General features: G+C 66.6%; 1 long non-coding RNA gene across 1 annotated transcript; it reads right to left on the reverse strand.

Annotated features, from left to right (window-relative positions):
• Nucleotides 1–7446: 7446 nt before the first annotated feature.
• On the reverse strand, nt 7447–8807 carry LOC129200814 (uncharacterized). Its single transcript, XR_008575105.1, has 3 exons — nt 8751–8807; nt 8193–8239; nt 7447–7539 (listed from the first exon to the last, which is right to left on the reverse strand). It is a non-coding gene; the product is annotated as an uncharacterized LOC129200814 (long non-coding RNA).
• Between the last annotated feature and the right edge of the window lie 681 nt (nt 8808–9488).

The following is a 9488-nucleotide window of genomic DNA, read 5'->3' on the forward strand; positions in this document are numbered from 1 at the left end:
GGGCTCGACGTTTGCAGTTTGGAGCGTGAGGGCTGATTTTGGCCGAGAGTGACGTAAGGCGCTACGTTGAGCCCTTGCTCGGCTGGGCGAGCCCGCAGCCCCAGTGCGAGTGGGGCTGTGCGAGGGCCAGCAAGGGAGGTTCGAGGGCAGGCACGCGTTTTGGGGCTGGCACCTTTGGCCTGGGAGCAGGGGCTCGACGTTTGCAGTTTGGAGCGTGAGGGCTGATTTTGGCCGAGAGTGACGTAAGGCGCTACGTTGAGCCCTTGCTCGGCTGGGCGAGCCCGCAGCCCCAGTGCGAGTGGGGCTGTGCGAGGGCCAGCAAGGGAGGTTCGAGGGCAGGCACGCGTTTTGGGGCTGGCACCTTTGGCCTGGGAGCAGGGGCTCGACGTTTGCAGTTTGGAGCGTGAGGGCTGATTTTGGCCGAGAGTGACGTAAGGCGCTACGTTGAGCCCTTGCTCGGCTGGGCGAGCCCGCAGCCCCAGTGCGAGTGGGGCTGTGCGAGGGCCAGCAAGGGAGGTTCGAGGGCAGGCACGCGTTTTGGGGCTGGCACCTTTGGCCTGGGAGCAGGGGCTCGACGTTTGCAGTTTGGAGCGTGAGGGCTGATTTTGGCCGAGAGTGACGTAAGGCGCTACGTTGAGCCCTTGCTCGGCTGGGCGAGCCCGCAGCCCCAGTGCGAGTGGGGCTGTGCGAGGGCCAGCAAGGGAGGTTCGAGGGCAGGCACGCGTTTTGGGGCTGGCACCTTTGGCCTGGGAGCAGGGGCTCGACGTTTGCAGTTTGGAGCGTGAGGGCTGATTTTGGCCGAGAGTGACGTAAGGCGCTACGTTGAGCCCTTGCTCGGCTGGGCGAGCCCGCAGCCCCAGTGCGAGTGGGGCTGTGCGAGGGCCAGCAAGGGAGGTTCGAGGGCAGGCACGCGTTTTGGGGCTGGCACCTTTGGCCTGGGAGCAGGGGCTCGACGTTTGCAGTTTGGAGCGTGAGGGCTGATTTTGGCCGAGAGTGACGTAAGGCGCTACGTTGAGCCCTTGCTCGGCTGGGCGAGCCCGCAGCCCCAGTGCGAGTGGGGCTGTGCGAGGGCCAGCAAGGGAGGTTCGAGGGCAGGCACGCGTTTTGGGGCTGGCACCTTTGGCCTGGGAGCAGGGGCTCGACGTTTGCAGTTTGGAGCGTGAGGGCTGATTTTGGCCGAGAGTGACGTAAGGCGCTACGTTGAGCCCTTGCTCGGCTGGGCGAGCCCGCAGCCCCAGTGCGAGTGGGGCTGTGCGAGGGCCAGCAAGGGAGGTTCGAGGGCAGGCACGCGTTTTGGGGCTGGCACCTTTGGCCTGGGAGCAGGGGCTCGACGTTTGCAGTTTGGAGCGTGAGGGCTGATTTTGGCCGAGAGTGACGTAAGGCGCTACGTTGAGCCCTTGCTCGGCTGGGCGAGCCCGCAGCCCCAGTGCGAGTGGGGCTGTGCGAGGGCCAGCAAGGGAGGTTCGAGGGCAGGCACGCGTTTTGGGGCTGGCACCTTTGGCCTGGGAGCAGGGGCTCGACGTTTGCAGTTTGGAGCGTGAGGGCTGATTTTGGCCGAGAGTGACGTAAGGCGCTACGTTGAGCCCTTGCTCGGCTGGGCGAGCCCGCAGCCCCAGTGCGAGTGGGGCTGTGCGAGGGCCAGCAAGGGAGGTTCGAGGGCAGGCACGCGTTTTGGGGCTGGCACCTTTGGCCTGGGAGCAGGGGCTCGACGTTTGCAGTTTGGAGCGTGAGGGCTGATTTTGGCCGAGAGTGACGTAAGGCGCTACGTTGAGCCCTTGCTCGGCTGGGCGAGCCCGCAGCCCCAGTGCGAGTGGGGCTGTGCGAGGGCCAGCAAGGGAGGTTCGAGGGCAGGCACGCGTTTTGGGGCTGGCACCTTTGGCCTGGGAGCAGGGGCTCGACGTTTGCAGTTTGGAGCGTGAGGGCTGATTTTGGCCGAGAGTGACGTAAGGCGCTACGTTGAGCCCTTGCTCGGCTGGGCGAGCCCGCAGCCCCAGTGCGAGTGGGGCTGTGCGAGGGCCAGCAAGGGAGGTTCGAGGGCAGGCACGCGTTTTGGGGCTGGCACCTTTGGCCTGGGAGCAGGGGCTCGACGTTTGCAGTTTGGAGCGTGAGGGCTGATTTTGGCCGAGAGTGACGTAAGGCGCTACGTTGAGCCCTTGCTCGGCTGGGCGAGCCCGCAGCCCCAGTGCGAGTGGGGCTGTGCGAGGGCCAGCAAGGGAGGTTCGAGGGCAGGCACGCGTTTTGGGGCTGGCACCTTTGGCCTGGGAGCAGGGGCTCGACGTTTGCAGTTTGGAGCGTGAGGGCTGATTTTGGCCGAGAGTGACGTAAGGCGCTACGTTGAGCCCTTGCTCGGCTGGGCGAGCCCGCAGCCCCAGTGCGAGTGGGGCTGTGCGAGGGCCAGCAAGGGAGGTTCGAGGGCAGGCACGCGTTTTGGGGCTGGCACCTTTGGCCTGGGAGCAGGGGCTCGACGTTTGCAGTTTGGAGCGTGAGGGCTGATTTTGGCCGAGAGTGACGTAAGGCGCTACGTTGAGCCCTTGCTCGGCTGGGCGAGCCCGCAGCCCCAGTGCGAGTGGGGCTGTGCGAGGGCCAGCAAGGGAGGTTCGAGGGCAGGCACGCGTTTTGGGGCTGGCACCTTTGGCCTGGGAGCAGGGGCTCGACGTTTGCAGTTTGGAGCGTGAGGGCTGATTTTGGCCGAGAGTGACGTAAGGCGCTACGTTGAGCCCTTGCTCGGCTGGGCGAGCCCGCAGCCCCAGTGCGAGTGGGGCTGTGCGAGGGCCAGCAAGGGAGGTTCGAGGGCAGGCACGCGTTTTGGGGCTGGCACCTTTGGCCTGGGAGCAGGGGCTCGACGTTTGCAGTTTGGAGCGTGAGGGCTGATTTTGGCCGAGAGTGACGTAAGGCGCTACGTTGAGCCCTTGCTCGGCTGGGCGAGCCCGCAGCCCCAGTGCGAGTGGGGCTGTGCGAGGGCCAGCAAGGGAGGTTCGAGGGCAGGCACGCGTTTTGGGGCTGGCACCTTTGGCCTGGGAGCAGGGGCTCGACGTTTGCAGTTTGGAGCGTGAGGGCTGATTTTGGCCGAGAGTGACGTAAGGCGCTACGTTGAGCCCTTGCTCGGCTGGGCGAGCCCGCAGCCCCAGTGCGAGTGGGGCTGTGCGAGGGCCAGCAAGGGAGGTTCGAGGGCAGGCACGCGTTTTGGGTCTGGCACCTTTGGCCTGGGAGCAGGGGCTCGACGTTTGCAGTTTGGAGCGTGAGGGCTGATTTTGGCCGAGAGTGACGTAAGGCGCTACGTTGAGCCCTTGCTCGGCTGGGCGAGCCCGCAGCCCCAGTGCGAGTGGGGCTGTGCGAGGGCCAGCAAGGGAGGTTCGAGGCCAGGCACGCGTTTTGGGGCTGGCACCTTTGGCCTGGGAGCAGGGGCTCGACGTTTGCAGTTTGGAGCGTGAGGGCTGATTTTGGCCGAGAGTGACGTAAGGCGCTACGTTGAGCCCTTGCTCGGCTGGGCGAGCCCGCAGCCCCCGTGCGAGTGGGGCTGTGCGAGGGCCAGCAAGGGAGGTTCGAGGGCAGGCACGCGTTTTGGGGCTGGCACCTTTGGCCTGGGAGCAGGGGCTCGACGTTTGCAGTTTGGAGCGTGAGGGCTGATTTTGGCCGAGAGTGACGTAAGGCGCTACGTTGAGCCCTTGCTCGGCTGGGCGAGCCCGCAGCCCCAGTGCGAGTGGGGCTGTGCGAGGGCCAGCAAGGGAGGTTCGAGGGCAGGCACGCGTTTTGGGGCTGGCACCTTTGGCCTGGGAGCAGGGGCTCGACGTTTGCAGTTTGGAGCGTGAGGGCTGATTTTGGCCGAGAGTGACGTAAGGCGCTACGTTGAGCCCTTGCTCGGCTGGGCGAGCCCGCAGCCCCAGTGCGAGTGGGGCTGTGCGAGGGCCAGCAAGGGAGGTTCGAGGGCAGGCACGCGTTTTGGGGCTGGCACCTTTGGCCTGGGAGCAGGGGCTCGACGTTTGCAGTTTGGAGCGTGAGGGCTGATTTTGGCCGAGAGTGACGTAAGGCGCTACGTTGAGCCCTTGCTCGGCTGGGCGAGCCCGCAGCCCCAGTGCGAGTGGGGCTGTGCGAGGGCCAGCAAGGGAGGTTCGAGGGCAGGCACGCGTTTTGGGGCTGGCACCTTTGGCCTGGGAGCAGGGGCTCGACGTTTGCAGTTTGGAGCGTGAGGGCTGATTTTGGCCGAGAGTGACGTAAGGCGCTACGTTGAGCCCTTGCTCGGCTGGGCGAGCCCGCAGCCCCAGTGCGAGTGGGGCTGTGCGAGGGCCAGCAAGGGAGGTTCGAGGGCAGGCACGCGTTTTGGGGCTGGCACCTTTGGCCTGGGAGCAGGGGCTCGACGTTTGCAGTTTGGAGCGTGAGGGCTGATTTTGGCCGAGAGTGACGTAAGGCGCTACGTTGAGCCCTTGCTCGGCTGGGCGAGCCCGCAGCCCCAGTGCGAGTGGGGCTGTGCGAGGGCCAGCAAGGGAGGTTCGAGGGCAGGCACGCGTTTTGGGTCTGGCACCTTTGGCCTGGGAGCAGGGGCTCGACGTTTGCAGTTTGGAGCGTGAGGGCTGATTTTGGCCGAGAGTGACGTAAGGCGCTACGTTGAGCCCTTGCTCGGCTGGGCGAGCCCGCAGCCCCAGTGCGAGTGGGGCTGTGCGAGGGCCAGCAAGGGAGGTTCGAGGCCAGGCACGCGTTTTGGGTCTGGCACCTTTGGCCTGGGAGCAGGGGCTCGACGTTTGCAGTTTGGAGCGTGAGGGCTGATTTTGGCCGAGAGTGACGTAAGGCGCTACGTTGAGCCCTTGCTCGGCTGGGCGAGCCCGCAGCCCCAGTGCGAGTGGGGCTGTGCGAGGGCCAGCAAGGGAGGTTCGAGGGCAGGCACGCGTTTTGGGGCTGGCACCTTTGGCCTGGGAGCAGGGGCTCGACGTTTGCAGTTTGGAGCGTGAGGGCTGATTTTGGCCGAGAGTGACGTAAGGCGCTACGTTGAGCCCTTGCTCGGCTGGGCGAGCCCGCAGCCCCAGTGCGAGTGGGGCTGTGCGAGGGCCAGCAAGGGAGGTTCGAGGGCAGGCACGCGTTTTGGGTCTGGCACCTTTGGCCTGGGAGCAGGGGCTCGACGTTTGCAGTTTGGAGCGTGAGGGCTGATTTTGGCCGAGAGTGACGTAAGGCGCTACGTTGAGCCCTTGCTCGGCTGGGCGAGCCCGCAGCCCCAGTGCGAGTGGGGCTGTGCGAGGGCCAGCAAGGGAGGTTCGAGGGCAGGCACGCGTTTTGGGGCTGGCACCTTTGGCCTGGGAGCAGGGGCTCGACGTTTGCAGTTTGGAGCGTGAGGGCTGATTTTGGCCGAGAGTGACGTAAGGCGCTACGTTGAGCCCTTGCTCGGCTGGGCGAGCCCGCAGCCCCAGTGCGAGTGGGGCTGTGCGAGGGCCAGCAAGGGAGGTTCGAGGGCAGGCACGCGTTTTGGGGCTGGCACCTTTGGCCTGGGAGCAGGGGCTCGACGTTTGCAGTTTGGAGCGTGAGGGCTGATTTTGGCCGAGAGTGACGTAAGGCGCTACGTTGAGCCCTTGCTCGGCTGGGCGAGCCCGCAGCCCCAGTGCGAGTGGGGCTGTGCGAGGGCCAGCAAGGGAGGTTCGAGGGCAGGCACGCGTTTTGGGTCTGGCACCTTTGGCCTGGGAGCAGGGGCTCGACGTTTGCAGTTTGGAGCGTGAGGGCTGATTTTGGCCGAGAGTGACGTAAGGCGCTACGTTGAGCCCTTGCTCGGCTGGGCGAGCCCGCAGCCCCAGTGCGAGTGGGGCTGTGCGAGGGCCAGCAAGGGAGGTTCGAGGGCAGGCACGCGTTTTGGGGCTGGCACCTTTGGCCTGGGAGCAGGGGCTCGACGTTTGCAGTTTGGAGCGTGAGGGCTGATTTTGGCCGAGAGTGACGTAAGGCGCTACGTTGAGCCCTTGCTCGGCTGGGCGAGCCCGCAGCCCCAGTGCGAGTGGGGCTGTGCGAGGGCCAGCAAGGGAGGTTCGAGGGCAGGCACGCGTTTTGGGGCTGGCACCTTTGGCCTGGGAGCAGGGGCTCGACGTTTGCAGTTTGGAGCGTGAGGGCTGATTTTGGCCGAGAGTGACGTAAGGCGCTACGTTGAGCCCTTGCTCGGCTGGGCGAGCCTGCAGCCCCAGTGCGAGTGGGGCTGTGCGAGGGCCAGCAAGGGAGGTTCGAGGGCAGGCACGCGTTTTGGGTCTGGCACCTTTGGCCTGGGAGCAGGGGCTCGACGTTTGCAGTTTGGAGCGTGAGGGCTGATTTTGGCCGAGAGTGACGTAAGGCGCTACGTTGAGCCCTTGCTCGGCTGGGCGAGCCCGCAGCCCCAGTGCGAGTGGGGCTGTGCGAGGGCCAGCAAGGGAGGTTCGAGGGCAGGCACGCGTTTTGGGTCTGGCACCTTTGGCCTGGGAGCAGGGGCTCGACGTTTGCAGTTTGGAGCGTGAGGGCTGATTTTGGCCGAGAGTGACGTAAGGCGCTACGTTGAGCCCTTGCTCGGCTGGGCGAGCCCGCAGCCCCAGTGCGAGTGGGGCTGTGCGAGGGCCAGCAAGGGAGGTTCGAGGCCAGGCACGCATTTTGGGGCTGGCACCTTTGGCCTGGGAGCAGGGGCTCGACGTTTGCAGTTTGGAGCGTGAGGGCTGATTTTGGCCGAGAGTGACGTAAGGCGCTACGTTGAGCCCTTGCTCGGCTGGGCGAGCCTGCAGCCCCAGTGCGAGTGGGGCTGTGCGAGGGCCAGCAAGGGAGGTTCGAGGCCAGGCAGGCGTTTTGGGGCTGGCACCTTTGGCCTGGGAGCAGGGGCTCGATGTTTGCAGTTTGGAGCGTGAGGGCTGATTTTGGCCGAGAGTGACGTAAGGCGCTACGTTGAGCCCTTGCTCGGCTGGGCGAGCCCGCAGCCCCAGTGCGAGTGGGCCTGTGCGAGGGCCAGCAAGGGAGGTTCGAGGGCAGGCACGCGTTTTGGGGCTGGCACCTTTGGCCTGGGAGCAGGGGCTCGACGTTTGCAGTTTGGAGCGTGAGGGCTGATTTTGGCCGAGGGTAGAGTGACGTAAGGTGCTATGTCGAGGCCTTGCTCGTCTCGGCGAGCCCGCAGCCCCAATGTGAATGGGGCTGTGCGAGGGCCACCAAGGGAGGTTTGAGGCCAGGCACGCGTTTTGGGTCCGTCATTACCGGAGTGATGGCGGCGGCAGGGGGGGGCCCCCCCGGTCCTTGGGGTTTTTGGGGTGCTGGGTCTTCGGGGGGAGCGTGGCAGTGGGGGGGGGCACCCGGCGTCTCAGGACCCACCGCAGCTCCGACAACCTATTGGGAGGGGGGGGAGAAGGGAATGAAGGGAACCCCCCCAAAACCCCCCTCATTGCCCCCCCAAATCCCCCCTATGTTTTGGGGGGGCTCCCCCCCAGTTATGTCAGTGGGTGCCACCGGAGTGAAGCGGGGGGGTCCCGGCGGGGGGGGGGGCAGCTCGCTGGCAACAGGGGGTGAGGAAGGCAGGGGGGGTCCGGCATGGCCCCCCGCTCCGGCAAGGTGGGGGGCAGGCGGCTGGGGGGGGGACCCCAAAAACAGCCACGGGAGGGGGTCCAGCCCCCCATGTTCTATACCCCCCCCCATACCCTAGGAAAGTCCCCTATATCCCATAGGGGATCCCCAAACCCCATAGGGGAACCCCTATACTCATAAGGAACCCCATAGAGTACCCCCAAACCCTATAGGGACCTCTCACACCCCATAGGGGACCCCATATCCCCTAGGGGAACCCCCAAACCCCATAGGGGAACCTATATCCCATACCTCTAGATTCCATAGGGGACCCCTATACCCCATAGGGACCCCCCATATTCACTAGGGAACCCCCTAACCCATAGGAGAACCCCTGTACCCCACAGACAATCCCCATATCCCACAGGGGAACCCCCAAACCCCATAGGGGAGCCCATACCCCCTACATTCCATAGGGGACCCCCCAGTATCCCATAGGGGAACCCCCAAACCCAAGAGGGGAGCCCATACCCCCCACATTCCATAGGGGACCCCCCCATATCCCAGAGGAGACCCCATATACCCTATAGGGCACCCCACGGAGAACCCCCACACCCCATAGGGGATCCTCTCCACAGACCCCCCCCATCCCCTTCAGCCCCCCAATTCCCACCCGAGCTCCCCCAGCCCCCCATAAACCTATAGCCCCCCAATACCTTTCCGGCACCGCCGGGCGAGGGGCCCCAAATTCCAACAGCTGGAGCTGGGGGGGGGGGTGCGTGTTACATTTGGGGGGGTCCCATAACCCCCCCAAAACCGAGGCACCGCCAGATACCGGGGACCCCCCCCCAAAGCCCCCCGGGCTGCAGCTGCGAGAGGGGAAACTGAGGCAGGATGGGGGGGCCAGCCCGCCCCCCCCCCCCTTTTTCCAGCAGCGGCTGCCAGGATCCCCCCCAGCCCCTCCCCCACCCGCCTGGAAAAGCCATCAGGGACCGGGGGCCCCCGGTGGGGGCGGGCGGACACGAGTGGGGGTCCAACCCACACCCCCCCCTTGGGGGGAGGGGGCAGGAAGCCTGGGTCCCCGAAAAAATTTGGGGGGGGGGTTGTCCCGGATGCCTGGGTCCACTCGAGTTTTTTTTTGGGGGGGGGGGTGTCCCCTGGGTCCCCTAAAGAATCGGAGGGGGACACACACGGACACACGCGTGGGTCCACTCGAGGTTTTTGGGGGTTTTTTTTGGGGGGGGGTTGGGGGGGGGGTGTTGCCCCGGACTCACCCGGTCTCTGTCGCCCCCAGAGCCAGGAGGGTCCCCAAGATGCAAAGGGCGGCCGGGGGGGGGGGGTGTCCCGGTATTGGGGGGGCGGGGGGGGGTCCCCCCGGTATGGAGGAGGGGGGGGGGGTCCCGTTATGGGGATTTTGCGGGGGGGGGGGTGTCTCACGGCAGAGCCCGGGGCTGACGGCGGGTCCCGTTGCTCTCCGGAGGGTCCCGGTGCTCCCCCGGGACCGCCCCCCATCCCCGCAGCCAATGAGCGGGGCCGGGGGGCGGGACACCCCCCCAGACCCCCCCCCACCCGCGCAGGTGGTCCCGGAGCGGCACCGGGTCGCGTGAGTGTGGGGGTGTCCGGTATTTTGGGGGGGTTTCCCCCGTGGGGGTGTTTAGGGCTGTGGTCGGTGCTGGGGGGTCCCGGGGGTACCGAAGGGTCCGCGGGGGGGGGGTCCCCGTGGGAGCGTCCCCGTGGGAGCCCTTGAGGCCGGTCTTGGGGGGGTTCCGAGGGGTTCTGGGGGGGGTCCCGGGGGGGGTCCCACGGCGGGGGGGGGTCCCCTAGACGGTGGTGTAGACGAAGACGATGACGAGGAGTTTGAGGACGATGCCCAGGACCCCTGGCACGTCCAGGACCCGTCCTGCCGCCCCCCCGGGATCCCCCCCCCCCGCCCCATCTGCACGTGCAGGTTCAGATCCACCTGCCGGGAGGGGGGGGGGCACCCCAGGACCCCCCGAATCTCCCCCCGACTG

Source organism: Grus americana, unplaced genomic scaffold, assembly GCF_028858705.1.
Source record: "Grus americana isolate bGruAme1 unplaced genomic scaffold, bGruAme1.mat scaffold_526, whole genome shotgun sequence".
NCBI lineage: Eukaryota > Metazoa > Chordata > Aves > Gruiformes > Gruidae > Grus > Grus americana.